This window comes from Protopterus annectens, chromosome 8.part0 (assembly GCF_019279795.1).
Source record: "Protopterus annectens isolate FY-2018-M chromosome 8.part0, PAN1.0, whole genome shotgun sequence".
In the NCBI taxonomy this organism is placed as follows: Eukaryota; Metazoa; Chordata; order Ceratodontiformes; family Protopteridae; genus Protopterus; species Protopterus annectens.
This window is the reverse complement of record NC_056741.1, coordinates 1,661,536,763-1,661,551,569: the sequence shown is the minus strand read 5'-3', so window position 1 is coordinate 1,661,551,569 and position 14,807 is coordinate 1,661,536,763.

The window sequence follows — 14,807 nt, the reverse complement described above, 5'->3', positions numbered from 1 at the left end:
ACAGACAGTGTGGACATCCACTTACTATTCTCAAATTTTCTGACCATGCCCTTAACAAAAGCATAGTTGTCATACAGCTTTCTTTTTCTGCTTGAAACAGGTATGCAAAAAATCAGCATATTTTGCTATTAACTCTTTATTAAGCAGTGACTGAGAATTATACTGCCTATAATACGTACCTATATTATATCAATGGACATAAAATACAGATGTAAAGAACTCAAACAATAGGATTGATCAGCTTCAACCCCCATTTTATAAATATTTCCTGTTCTAACTGGATTCTTTCCAGAGTCCAAACGATGCAATACTGACATGTTAACATAAGCTTTTTTTAATGTCTAGTGACAAAGTATTGACACCTAAAATAAATGCATTAAGCCAATATTAAGTATTTAGTCAATAAACCTTTTTATGAAACATGCATTCCTTGACTTCAGAATATAGTTTGTTTTCTCTGTTCTTTCTCTTTTCATCCAGAAATTATGTACCAACTATGTCACCAACATTTTAAGATCCAAATTAGTGAAAGATATGCATGCCGCATCAAAACTTGTAAATTTATCTTCATTTAAAGAAAGGTCTCTTATCTAATTTCCTCCGCAGTACAATAATCCCTGCTTCCGTACAAGCACCATTTTCAGTAATCAGAAATGTGTCACAGCATAAGAAAATGTAAAAGGAATATAATATTCCTTAGCATGCATTTCTGAGTAACTATTTTCTTTTTTATGTGAATCATGACCACGTTCAGCAATTAAACAAAAAATCAAGTGGCTAAGTACTCACTGGTCAGATTTGTTTCTGTCCACATGGGAGATGAACTTCCCCACCAAAATAGCCATTATAATTATTGTAACACGGAGTAATTGGTCTCTAGTTGTCCAAAGTCTATCGCCTTTTTTCTATGTATGTTTAATTACTATTAACCCATCTTGATCACACATTCCTTTACCACAGCATTCCTTCAGCTGAGTAAGCAAAATGCACTTTGACATTAGACAAAGGTTTATGATCGCTATAGCTTATACCGTCCAAACCTGTAGCAGAATCAAAGTAAGAACTACCGAAAGCTGCCTCAAATTCACCAGCTGTTATAGGTTTCTAAATAAAATCCTTTTCAGCTTGTCATAAAGCCAGAAGAATCTAATGACTAACATAGGCAGATGCAACCATATCTGAACTGTACATAGTATGACGAAAGAAAAGAACAAGCACCATCAGGTTCTGTTGTGAAAACAATCCATGCAGAACTGCTGAAAGAAACCAGTACATACTCCTTTATTTTTATCTTAATACTCAAGAATGAGTTAAGTTCTTCCTGTCTGTCCCTGTGTGCCGCTGTCACTGCAGATAATCACTGATCTTTTCATGTTCCTTCATTGCTGCTCTCCAATCCATTAATATGGAAACACTTCAAGTCATTAAGGTCTAGATTAGTTTATTATACTCAAGATTGCCTGCTAGCTGTAATCACTTAATATACTCAAATGTCCATGCACACCACCATTTATTTGCTTATTGATATTTGATTACTAGGAAAGTCCAACTTGGTAGAAGCCCATTTTCAGTGCAGGCCCAGGGAGAAAAGCTCCAAATTATTACAAAATATTTTAGGAACAATAATTTTACAATCTTCAAAAATAAAACAAAAGACATCTGTAGTTTAAATAATTATAACAAATTAAACATAATATAATAACATTGGTTAAGAATCAATACAAGGTATATGACAATCATTTAATATTTAGAGAAATTTTAGACAGTTTGTAGAGAAATTAAAGGTGAGTCTGCTAATACAAATAGGAATTGCAGTATGAAGTGAGGGGAAACACGCTTATGGTATATTTAGAGAGAGTCAGGAAAATAATTAGATAGCAGTAAGGAAGTAAATGAAGAAGGGGGAGTAAAGAAGTATAACAAATGAAAAGGTACTTGTTCACATTTAGGGATATGGTTTATCCTGGTTTTGAGCAAGAACAGAGCCGGATTTTAGCTAGAAGACTTTCAGAGTGGTTTTGAAAGATGGGAGGAGGGTATACTTGTTCTGTATTTCACTATATTGTCTCAAACCCAGATGCTCACTCTAAATGACCCCATTGCCCATGTCCTGTCAAAAGCAAGAGTGTTTCACCATGTCTTTTTATTTTTATTTATATGTCATGGCTAGCCACTTGAAAATGTAAAAATTGGCTCTAGGTGATTGGGTCACATTGACTAATGTCTCCAAAAATTAGGCATGGGTATTTAATGAGTTCCTGGCCTATACAACCTACCCATGCTAATGGTGGGAGAAGTCTAGGTGCCCCTATTGGTCAGTGTGTGCTCATCATAAAGATCAGCAGCCATGTGTCAAAAAGCTATTGGCCTGCCAGTGTCCAGTTGGCCAACTTGGGTTATCTGAGATAGCTATATTGAGTGAAAGCTGGACATAAAGCAATTCAACCTGCCAGCAATGAATTAAGGATTTCTACACTCATTGTAGGTTCACTAACAGGATGGAGCTTGGAAGTGGATAACATGATGGTATGGAGGAGGCTGGACATGCTCTGTATACAGGAGACAAGATGGAAGGGCAGTTCAGTAAATCCACTTGGTTTGGGATCCACAGTCTACTACTCAGAAGGAGGACAGACTAGAAATGGTGTTGGAATTGTGGTGAGGGAGAGGCTTTAGAGGACAGTGAGGGATGTCATCATAATTAGTGACAGACTCACGGCAATCAGGCTTCACTGTAATGATAGGGCAGTATTCATAATCTCATCCTATGCACCACAGCAGGGTTGTGAAAACAAGGCAAAGAGTGCATTTAGGCAGCAGTTGTAGACCTACTAGATAAAGCAGGATAACATGAGGTGGTGTTGATAATGGGGGATCCGGATGCACCTATTGGGATAGGCAGAACAGGATATGAGGACTACCTGGGTCCACATGTAAAGACGTAGAGCCCATTCTAGACTTCTGTCAAGCAAATGGCTTGATAGTAGTCAACACACGGTTCAGCAAGAGAGACAGTTACAAGATCACATACAGGAGAGGCCAACATACAGTTCAGGTAGACTTCCTCCTCGTAAGGAAAGGGCACTAAAAGGGCATTAGGGTAGAATCAGTGATCCCAAAGTCTATGAAACAGTCAGCTGTAAGGTCACAGGGTCTAGACTGAAGACCTGGAAGTTGACTGAAGAGAAAGCACGAGTTCAAGGAAATTCTCAGGCTCTAGCACCCGAGGAAGAAAAGGAAGCAGGTGGAGCTGAAGAAGAATGGCAGTGCCTCAAAACAGCAAGTGTGAGGACTATAGAATAGGTATGTGGCCAAGCCAGGTATGGAAGTAAAGTATATAAGGAAACCTGCTGGAGGAATGCAGAAGTCCAGGAAGTCATGAAAAGAAAGAAAGAAGGGTTGCAGGGAAAAGGTGGGATAGACCAGGCTGGGAAGGAAGATTGGTTGGCTAACACAGAGATTAAGAGAGCAGTTTGAAAACTAACGAACATGGCATCAGGGGCACTCCACTAGCTTGTGGGAAGTGACTCGGTAGATAGCACAAAGAAACTTTATCAGGTAGCAAGGCAAAGACGGAAAGATGATGATAGTCATCAGATACTCTTCATAAGGGATGCCAGCAACAACCTGCTTACTGGCCCACAGGACATCAATGTCAGATGGAAGGATGACTTCCAGCAGCTTCTAAATGAAGAAAACCCCACAAAAGTTGTACTTCCCCAAACACAGCAAAGAATGAAAGAAAGAAGAGGAGGAGAATATCCCAGACGTAAGAACAACACTAAGGAAAATGAAGGCAGGGAAAGCAGCAGGCTTAGATGAGGTCACAGCAGATATGATAATGCTGGGTGAGATGGGGAGAAATGGCTCCTGAGGGTACTCATAGCAGTGTGGAGAGAAAGGTGTATCACAGATGACTGGAGAATAGGCATACTCGTGCCAGTGTACAAGAACAAAGGGGACGTCCGCAACTGTGGGCAGTACAGAGGCATCAAACTCCTATCATACTGCATGAAAATTCTGGAGATTATGATTGATAAACAGATACACAGAGTAGTAGAATGTAAGATGGGACATGAGCAGTTTGGATTCAGATCAGGATGCAGCACATCTGACCTGATATTCGCAGTGAGACAGATACCTGAGTAGACACTAGAATTGAGGAAAGAGTCTAACTGGGCATTCCTAGATTTGAAGAAAGCATAAGTTAAGGTCCCAAGAAAGTTGATTTTGGTAATTTTGTGGTGGTTCAAAGTCCCATAAACATTAGTAAAGTTAGTGCAGACTATGAACAGGGACCCAATGACACAAGTATGAACATTTTTCAGATTCACTCAGGAGTTCCCAGTGAGAGTGGGTGTGCATCAGGGTTCATCTCTGAGCCCACTGCTGTTCATACTGTTGGTACGACTATTCAATTATTGCAGAACACACAGATGTAAGCACAGTCCACAAACCTTGCAGGAAATAATGCTTTTCACTGTCAAAAGATCTCTGTAATGAACACATGATACAGTCCCTTCCTGTGGTGGTAGTTATTACCTGCATGGGCAGAGAGTTGTTTTATCTTCCTCAAAAAAAAGTCAGTATTCCAGGAAAATAAAAGAGAGGTTTCAGTTTTACCGGTTAGCAGTCCCTTCTTTCAGAAGCATTGTTCACTTAGACAGGCCTGCTTTGTAATGCATGGGTGGGGTACTAATAGCTCAAGCAAAGACACTTGGATTTAAGGTAGCATTTCAAAGTCAAGTCAAAGTCAAAGAAAACTTTATTGTCATTCAGAGCTACACCACAGTGTAGCTGAATGAAATTACAATGCTTCATTCCCAGTGCAAAAACATACATACATACAGGGGAACAGTTATAATAAAATAACATAATAAAAATAAAAGTAAAAATAGAATAAAATAATAACAATCAGCAGACACACTTTACATATAAATAGAATTGATTAACAACATGTGCATGACATTACTATAACATAATATACTAAGCAGGACATGGAATGGTCAGCGTGACTATTGTACATTGTGATTTATATTGAACTTCATAGAGTCCTATGGTAAGGAATGGTGTGAACCACCATTAAATATACACATTAGTTAGTTATTTAACTGAAAAAGCTTAATACTTATAGTCCAACAGAGCCTGGATATGTAAGGATCTGTACAATCAGATAAATAGCATAACTATGTGGTAGGAGGGGAAGAATGCATTGACAATCTCCTAGCTCGTTTTTCACAAGAGTTCAATTGTCTGATGAAGAGAGGAAAGAGACTGTTGTTTAGTCTAAAGTCCTACAGTGCATACTTCTGTATCTCCTATCTGAGGAGAGGTGGGAGAACATACTGTTTGCAGGATGCGAAGGATCATTGGATATCATTCTGGCTCTACAGTGATGCAGTGTGATTCACTTAGGTCTTCCCGAGGTGCAAAACAGGAACCAAATGATTTTCTCTGCTGCTCTTAGAATTCGCCTAAGAGCCTTATGATTGGAGGTGTTACAGCCCCCATACCAGGCAGTGATGTTATTGGTAAGGACGCTTTTGATGGTACTCCTGTAAAAAGTTTGGAAGATAGTTTTGCCTTCCTCAGTTTCCTTAGGAAGTGCAAGCGTTGCTGAGCTTTGTTTGACCGTGTAAGGTACCTGGACTGACCAGGACAGGTCCTCAGTCATATGTACTCCCAGAAACTTTGTACTTTTGACCCTTTCCACTGTCATCCCTTTCATCTCTCGAAGTTGGTGTTGTTCTTGAGACCATCTGAAATCCACAATCAGTTCCTTAGACTTGCTGACTTTCAATGCTAAGTTGTTGTCACACCAGCCCAACAGATGTTCGATCTCATTCCTGTAGGCTGTCTCTGACCAGACCTATGATCGTGGTGTCATCCGCAAATTTGATGATTTTATTGGACTCATATCTGGCCACGCAGTCATGTGTCAGCAAGGTGAACAGGAGATGACTTAAGATGCACCCCTGTGGTACTCCTGTATTCAAGGTTATGCTTTCGGAACTGTTGTCACCCAAACAAACCCTTTGAGGCTTTTCCATGAGGAAGCTTAGAATCCAATTACCTAAGTGGGAGTTGATGCCCATTTGTAGCAGTTTCAATATCAGATTCTGAGGGATGACAGCACTGAAGGCAGAACTGAAGTCTATGAACAGTAGTCTTGCGTAGCAGTTCTTGCCTTCCAAGTGGGTCACAGTTTCATAGACTGCTAGGAAGATGGCATCCGCTGTAGTACGGTTCGTCCTGTATGCAAACTGCAATGTGTCCATAGTCGCTGGTATGCTTGAAGCTATGTGATCTTTAACCAGCCTCTCAAAGCATTTCATCACTGTTGAGGATAAAGCCACTGGTTGGTAGTCATTTAGAGTTGTTGGTTGTGGTTTCTTGGGTAAGGGAATGATGGTCATCTTTTTGAAGCATTTATAGTTACTTGCTATGGAAAACCTTATTTATTAGACCTAAATGGTCCATCTGTGTAGTATTTTGAAGTCACAGAAACAGCCAGTTTGGACAGCTTCATACTTATTAAACAAGCTATTTCACCCCCAAGGATAATAAAAACGGTATAAGATTACGTCTTTGGGTGTAACATAAAAACTCAGTCGTGCTAATGCTTTCTCTGCAGGCTCCTAGCAATCCAGACAGTGCAACATTCCAAATTGGTAGTTCAGTAAAGTCTCCAACAAGCAATTCAGCACTTCCAAGTTTTAATCTTTCAGCTGACATTCTTATAAATGCTGGTAGCTTACCTTTCCCTCAGGACAACAGCATTCCAAACACAGCTTTAATTCTCTACTCAGGACATCAGCTTACGAAAGAAAGCTACATCTCCCCTAAAGGCCCTGTTGCCTGCCTTCATCATCAGTGCTAGATATTTGGCTAATTCTTCCAAGACCTCAAACTGTAGACCAACATTCTGAGTAAACGTTTAGATAACCAGTGGCTATAGATATCTTGCAGTTCCTGGAGTAACTTGAGGCTCTCAGTTTACAAGGCAGGTATGAGCAGTTTGTGACTACAGTCACAGAAACATCCCTCCTGTTGATGACATACATTTTTCTCTCTATCATCATGTCATGGTCCATATTCCTCAGCATGGATCCAGCTGTGCTTTGTAATGCTCATGTCCCAGGGATCAAATCTATGGTTACTTCAATACTGGGAAGCGGGACATATGTTACAGGATTGCACAACAAACTGTCCAAAACAAGGGAAAAAAAAATAAATGTGTTTACAATGAGCAGAACATTTTCCAATGTGCTCTTTGTTTTGTTGCTTTAAGGCAGGATCCCCAGTGCTTCACTCCTGCAGCATTACCTGTAGATGAAAACTAACTCCTGCATTACATTGCAAATTCACTGGGGACTGAATGCTTTTCCTTTTCAATATATGGTTGGACTGCCTTGATAGGCCATGGCAAATGCTATGTTGGACATGTCTTAAATACATTGTATCTTACCTAGTTCTGCTACCAAGGGGCTTGCTGTAAATTGTGCAAAACCTTTACTTGAATATTAACATGCAGGTTTGTAAACTGTAATGCACACTGATATCATGCTGTACGTTATCAAATCTTAACAACAATGTAAGAAAACATATACAGCAAATAATTGTATAGAGCTATCGGGAGACAAGTGCCATTCACTTACAATAACAAATAAATAAAATATTATGCCAAATAGCCCTGTCAAATTAGGACATTGTAAGTTCCAAGAATTTTACATGCATGTAAAGACAAAATGACATCAGTGAAGCAAGGTAGGGAGAATAATGAAGCAAAGGTGGGGTAGTAGTGCTTCCCTTCCAGTGAGCATTGCCCTTTTTAAAAGTGTTAGGTAGTGAAGGTGAGGGACAGGAAGTAAGGGGGGGATGGTACAGTGATACACAGTATCATTCACTAAACACTACGACTGGAGGACAAAATAAAGGAGTCAATTAAAATAATAAAAAAAAAATCACAGAAATCATGTTTACGCAGGGGGGCAAGGAAATACTCAGGGCTAAAAAAAATGTGGGGAAATGGCTGTTGCTGAGATCATAGTACACTGGGGATAAGGGAATAATCCCTTTTCCCCACTGTAGTGCAATCTCACTCAGAATGAGAATTTAAAAGTAGGGGGGGCGTGAGGGTGCAGGGGAGCTTGCCACCCTGCATAAACGTGATTTCTGTGTTTTTTTTTTATTTTGTTAATTTTGTTTAGCACAATGTCACAAAAGTACTTTTTTGGTGAAAAAACACTTTTGCGAAAGTGTGCTTGCCCATTTCACTTTCGGTTAAATGGGCATTCAGTAGAGTGTCTTAGATCCATATATATATATATATATATATATATATATATATATATATATATATATATATATATATGTAGGTTCATAGGTTCATACTAGGCTATCTGCCCTAAGGCATTTATAAGCCTAGCCAGAATGTGTTTGGCTTTCGCCACCCATTTTAAATTTATTTTGCTATGCCCTTTTTCGAGGTTAGTATACTGTGCCTCTGTCTAACAGTGACACAGAAGTGATACCCGGGGTAAACCTACGATCTCCCATCCACTCATCAAGATTCCTCTTGAAGAGAGTCAATGAGGGACTCTGCCTAACCTGGACTGGGATTTTATTCCAGAGTGAAGGGAGCCTCTGGGTTATGAATCTGTCCCTCCAGCATGTCCTATTTATTTCAGTGCTGAGGTTCAAGTCTCTCGAGCACGTAACTCAATGGGATTTGGATTTTCTGAAGTGCAGCATGTCCATTAATTCCGGGTTGGACATGGCTTTATACGTCAGGCACAGATCACCTCTGAACAGGTGGTATGCCACTGAGTAGAGCTGGAGGTTCTTTAACCGGGCAGCATATGGCATCTGTTTGAGCCCTTTGATCCTCTTGGTGAGGTACTTTTGGGGTCTTTCCAGTTGCTGCAGGTGTCTGGTAAGGTACATCCCAAAAGGGGCATTGTACTCAATTATGGGCCTGATGAGGGATGAGTAAAGAGGCACGATGACCTCCCCTGATCTAGATGTGAATCCCTTCATGATTAGGTGGGCTATATAAAATGTTTTTCTAACCACTTTGGCCACGTGGTTGTCAAATGAGAGATTGCTATCAACTTGGGCCCCAGGTCCCTAATTACTTCTTCTGTACTTAATGGATTACCACCTATGTGGTAATTTGTGGGCACTTTGTTTTTGCCAAAGGGGATGACTATACACTTTTTGGCATTTAGCTTGAGGCCATGGCTCTGGCACCAGTTGTCTGTTTCTATGAGGCCCTTTTGGAGGATGCTTGTGTCGGCTGGAGAGTCGATTATGGTGCCCAGTTTGCAGTCATCTGCGAACTTGGTCAGCCACAGTCCTTCCGTGTTGGCCTGTACCTCCAAGAAATATATACAGAACAAGAGAGGTCCCAGGACTGAGCCTTGTGGGACACCACTTGTAACTGGTATGGAGTCTGACATGGCTCCAGCAATTCTAGCCATGTGAGTTCTGTCCTTGAGCCAGTTTGCAATCCATCTAGTGACATAGGGGTTTATATTTAAGCTGGTGAGCTTATCTATAATGCCCGAGTGGGGTATTGTATCGAAGGCTTTTGCGAGGTCCAGGTAGGCTGTGTGGACCACCTTCCCCTTGTCAATGGCCTTGGTGACTGTTTCAAAGAAATCAACCAGGTTTAAGAGGCAGGATCTGCCCTTAACAAAGCCGAACTGGGTAGGATCCAGTGTCTGTAGGTCCCCAATATCTTTATTTATGAGGTCCATGATGATCCTTTCCATAGCTTTGCAGACCAAGCTAGTCAGGCTTATGGGGCGATAGTTTCCAGGATCCGTTGAGGCACCACCTTTATGGAGAGGGACCACTGTTGCTGTACGCCACTCTTTGGGCACATATCCTGTAGTAAGGCTGAGATTGAACAGTAGTTTTATGTTTGGGTTTAGCTCTTCTTGGAGTTCAGGTAGGATGCAGCCCAGGACACCATCTGGTCCCACTGATGCTGTGTTTTTTGCTTTGGAGAGAGCGGCTCTTACCTGAGCATCTGAGATGTCAGGGGGGCAGCACTCTGCTGGGATAGATATTTGCCCTTTTGGTGGGGGGGGGGAGAAGTTTGCGCTGAACCTGTCAGCTAGGATGTTGGCAATGTCTGTGGGTTCAGTGTATTTTTTGTCATTTTGGACTAATTCTGAGCATATCTGGGAATTACCACCCAGGTTCCTAACATAACTAAAGAAAGCCTTGTGATTATCCTTAGTGTCCTGTGCAATTTTTCTCTCGAAGCTGGCCTTAGACAATTTTATGAGTGCCCGTAGTTTTTTGCTAATACTGATCAGTGATGCCTTCCCTTTTTGGGATTTTGCTCTATCATTTAGTAGCTTCCTCCTTCTATTGCATAGTTCATTTATGGCTGGGGTCCACCAGACAGGACGTCTGCCTTTGGAGGATTGGGTCTTGGTTTTATTTGGGATCGCATGATCCATGCATTCCTGAAGGTGTTCATAGAATGCGTTTATAAAGGATTCTGCGGTCTGGGCCATATTTTCCACAGGCCAGGGGGCTTTGAAGGATTCCACCTCGGTTTTGAGGAGTGTGAAATTTGCTTTAGAGAAGTTTTTCACTGTGGTTTTCTGGGCAGGGGATGGGGTCGGGATGTGAATATCCAGTGAGATTAGTTTATGGTCTGATCTTACCAGTGAGGGATACACTTCTGGTCTGGAGCATAGAGTCCCCATGTTGGTGATGATCAGGTCCAGTATGTTTTCCCCTCTTGTGGGAGTGGTAACAAGTTGTTCCATAGCATTTATATATATATATATATATATATATATATATATATATATATATGTTGTTGTATGTTGTATGTTTCGGCTTTTCCTGGTTAGGGGTCGCCACAGCGGAACTCCGGTCCGCTAATGATTGGCAGCAGATTTTACGTACCGAGTTGCCAGCCCTGATGTACAATCTTCAACGAAGGTATGCCCATTCATGTATGTCTCCACACAGAAGGCGCTTTAGCTGAGAATCGAACGGGACAATGTCTTGCTGTGAGGCGACAACGCTACCGCAGAACCACCACCGCATTATCATATATATATATATATATATATATATATATATATATATATATATAGTCTATATAACGTATATATAGCAGGTCTTTTGTGGGCAAAGATTTTAGCCCTGAATTGTTGGTAATTCCACAAGACAAACCTCTGTAACTGCCCCAGCTGGGCTATCATACTCCACCACTCCAGCATTTCCAGACAAGTTCCTGCTTATCTCTTTTTTGCCACTCCAGATGAGGAAGACATTTTCTGTCTCACCTTTGCATTTTGCAGGATAAGTTCATTTATATAACACTAATTGGCAATTTGTCCTTAGTAGCTAGTTAATGTACTAATACTTTCAGGCTCCTGATTACAGCTCTGTGGATGTGTTTCCACAAGCAAGTCACTTTGTGACACAATATGCATTTCTATCCAAAATGTGTTCATAGCTTTATCAGCCCAAAGAAAAGACATTAGTAAGCCTGATGCTTGTCATCTCAAAAGGTTGTACTTTTAAGGAAGTGGTTTCTTGGAAGGTTCCCAACAACTGACTCAGCACTGCTGTTGTAGAAGTCTAGGTGCATTTCTTTCTCCCCCACTTATCGTTCTGTGCTATGTTCTATCTCATATTTTGACCCAGACATAGGTCATGTGTCCTCCTATTGTTCTGTACCATGTTGTATCTAACATCTAGAGAAAGATGCAGGTCATGTGCCCTCTTGTTGTTCTGTGCCAAGTTCTACCACACATCTAGACCCAGACGTAGGTCATGTGCTCTCTTGTTGTTCTGTATCATGTTGTACTCAACATCTAGATCCAGAGCTAGGTAATCAAATCATACAGTCTTATGAATCTTCTTCCCAAGACTTGTCTTTCTTCTAGTTGATTCAGTAAATACTGAAGTTCAGAAACTGGGATGCATGTAAAATCTCCACTTTCAAGAAGAGGATGATTACTTGTTAAAGCCGGAATCCCAATAGGATATTGTCTACCACTCCATTTAAATGTTTCAAAGGCTTGGCTGAACAAGATTTCTTCCTCCCAACTTCTCATGGACCAAGCATTAAGAGAACAGTTAAGAGGTACAGAACCTCAAACACATATTTATTTCTTCAGTAACACAGAGCCTGCTCCTCAAGTGGTTCTCTCCCTGCCAGCCACTTTTCTACAGGAGCAGCTAGCTATTCCTTCTCTGCTAGCCTGTGTCTGGGATTACTGATAAGTTTGAGAGCAGAGTCAGTCCACATCTGTCTTAGCAATAATATAATTATAATATCTTTTTAGCCACCCCATGCCTGTTGATTATCAACTTTATCCCTGTCCCATTGCTTGTTCATTCCTTATCACTGTGGTGAGAGCAGGTGATAGCACAACCACCATCCACATAACCATGGGGATTTTATACCTTAAACCATACCCTGATGGCTAACATACATGCTTGCAGAAGCAAAGGCCTGCAATGCAGTCTCATGGGAGTGTGCACATTACTGCACATGATCCATAAAGACTACCATATGGAAACAGTTTAGCAAAGTCAGATGAATATCTCTGCACCATGTACTGCATGGCATGCATTTCTTTCTCTCTCTTTTTCATGCACTGCATGCTGTGTACCTCTTGGTCTTATATACTGCATACCATGCACATCTCTTCCCCATAAACTGCATGCTAGGCACTTTTCTGTACCATTTACTGCGTTCCATGCACCTCTCTGTACCATTCACTGCATTCCATGCACCTCTCTGTACCATTCACTGCATGCCATGCACCTCTTTGTACCATTCACTGCATGCCATGCACCTCTTTGTACCATTCACTGCATGCCCTGTACCTCTCTTGCTCTCATACACTGCATGCCATGCACTTCTCTGTACCATACACTTCATGACGTGCACATATCTACCCCATACACTGCATCCCATGCACATCTTTGCACCATACAGTGCATGCTGTGCACTTCTCTGTACCATCCACTGCATGCAATGTACTTCTCTGTACTTTACACTGCATGCCAGGCACATCTCTTTACCATACTCTGCATGCCAGTCACTTTTCTGTACCATACACTGCATTCCATGCACATCTCTGTGCCATATGCTGCATACCATGGCCTTCTCTATACAATACACAGCATGCCATGTACCTCTCATTCCTATACACTGCATGCCATGCATCTCTCTATCCTTCTCTCAGACACTGCATGGCATGCACCTCTCTGTACTATGCCCTACATGGCATGAACCTCTCTGTGCCGTACACTGCATGGCATGCACCAGTCTGTATTGTATACTTCATGCCATGCATTTCTGTACCACACACTGCATGTCATGCACTTCTGTGTCCCACACATGGCATACCAGGCACCTCTCTGCCCATTAAGTGCTTACATTACAGTGAATTGTACCATCTCCATGCTCCCAACTATTAGCAGGGACCAGGTGCAGGCAGCACTTGCTAAAGCCAAGAACACTGTCTGCATGTGGCCCAACAACATCTCTAGTTGCCACCCAAAGTCTAAAATATGACTTATCAGGGCCACTTGAGGCAGTCTTCAACTACTGCCTTGAAACAGGCTATGTTCCAAGTGAAAGTAGGACCACAACAGTCATTCCTCTCTATAAGATTAGAACATCAGCCGACTCAGAAAATGACAGACCCATCAGTTTAACAAGCTTAATATGCAAAGCTGTGGAACAAATTGTCATGGAAATGATAAACAAGGACTTTGGCAGCCTACAGACACTGGACCCATTCCAATTTGGCTTTGTTAAGGGAGGCTTAACAAGGCAACGGACAAGGGTAAAACAGTGCATACTGCATATCTTGATATAGCCAAGACATTCCATGCAATATTCCACTCAGGCATTTTTGACAAGCTCTCTGAGTTTGTCCCTACATAACTCACTGGATTGATGGCTGACTCACAGACAGGACCTAAGAAGACAGGATCAGTGACACCACCTCCACCATGGGGCCAGTCACTAGAGGAATACCCCAGGGCTCTGTTTTGGGCCCAGTCCTGTTTGATATCTACTATGTGGAAGTCAAGGCTTATGTTAAAGGCCTCTGGCTCACCAAGTTCACAGATGACTGTAAATTGGGAGCTATTATAGATTACCTCCAAGACACCAACATCTTGCAAAATGATTTAACACAGACAAAGGACTGATGCCAAAGCCATGTCCTAAATTTCAGTGCTAAAAAAATGAATTATAATGCCCTTTGGGAAACTGTCAACCCAAGTTAATTACTATATTGATATAATACCCCTAAGATTCAAACCAGTAGTAAGGAATCTGGGAACATATGTAGACAGAAATCTGGCCTTTCACCAACACATAGCTAAAATGGTAACCAAATCATTCTATGTCACTGAACTAATAGGTAAGGGTATGCAGTCCAGGTCCAAGGAAGTTATAGTCCCACTCTACTTGGCCCTTAGCAGACTTATCATTGAACACAGTGCCCCTTTTGGCATTTATTTTTATAGATTTTTATCTTTTTTAACTATTACCATTAGCCAGGCATTATAGATTAATATGCACCAAAATAAGGAGCTGTAAGAACATTTTTTTCCACAGGCCATCAAGTTCATATACGGTTTTGGTTGTGATATTCTTTTTCTCAAGCCTCTGAGGATTCTGCAGTATTGTTTACGTATTGTTAATACTTTTTTCTTTCAGAGTTTATTTCAGTATTTCTTGCACTGAGTTGCACTTTGCACCTTGCATGTATATGTATATGTATATTTACTTTTTTGTCTTG